Below are 462 nucleotides of genomic sequence, written 5' to 3'. Positions count from 1 at the left end.
AAATAAGTACCAGTTGAGCCCTGGGGTTGTCAGTCTAATTGAACTTGCTGGCCTTGTGCCAAGAACGCGGAAGTTAATGCTTGCTAATAAGTTATTAACGACTTAATGTTAATGATATGAGAATGTTCTCAGCCTTGGCTGTTGACACATTTTTGCTCTGATATTCACACGGTTCTGTCTAGTCCTGATCCAGAAGATCTATGATTAGCCTTAAAGCATTTAGATTACTCTGTCAAATGGAATGCATATTTAATCACATTGTTTTGAATTAATCATGCATTTTCTCATTGCTTTGAGATTTTGATAATGTAGTTGCTTATTATTAGCATTAAATAGCTGGGTAGTTGCGGGAAGCCAGACCTGTCTGGTTTGAATATATAACAGGTAGAATGTTGGCATGTTGGCACTCCGTTCGCTTACGACGTCGAGGGTTCCAGTTGATCCGATCAACAGAACAGCCTT

The 462-nt window shown here is 39.2% G+C and overlaps 1 protein-coding gene across 1 annotated transcript in view; it reads left to right on the top strand.

Annotated features, from left to right (window-relative positions):
• Positions 1 to 462, top strand: part of LOC106868401 (probable ATP-dependent DNA helicase HFM1) — a 60666-nt gene that overhangs the window by 9960 nt on the left and 50244 nt on the right. The window lies entirely within an intron of this gene.

This window comes from Octopus bimaculoides, chromosome 30, assembly GCF_001194135.2.
Source record: "Octopus bimaculoides isolate UCB-OBI-ISO-001 chromosome 30, ASM119413v2, whole genome shotgun sequence".
Taxonomy (NCBI): Eukaryota; Metazoa; Mollusca; class Cephalopoda; order Octopoda; family Octopodidae; genus Octopus; species Octopus bimaculoides.
The sequence above is the reverse complement of the archived record's forward strand: the minus strand, read 5'-3'. Positions and strand labels throughout refer to the sequence as shown.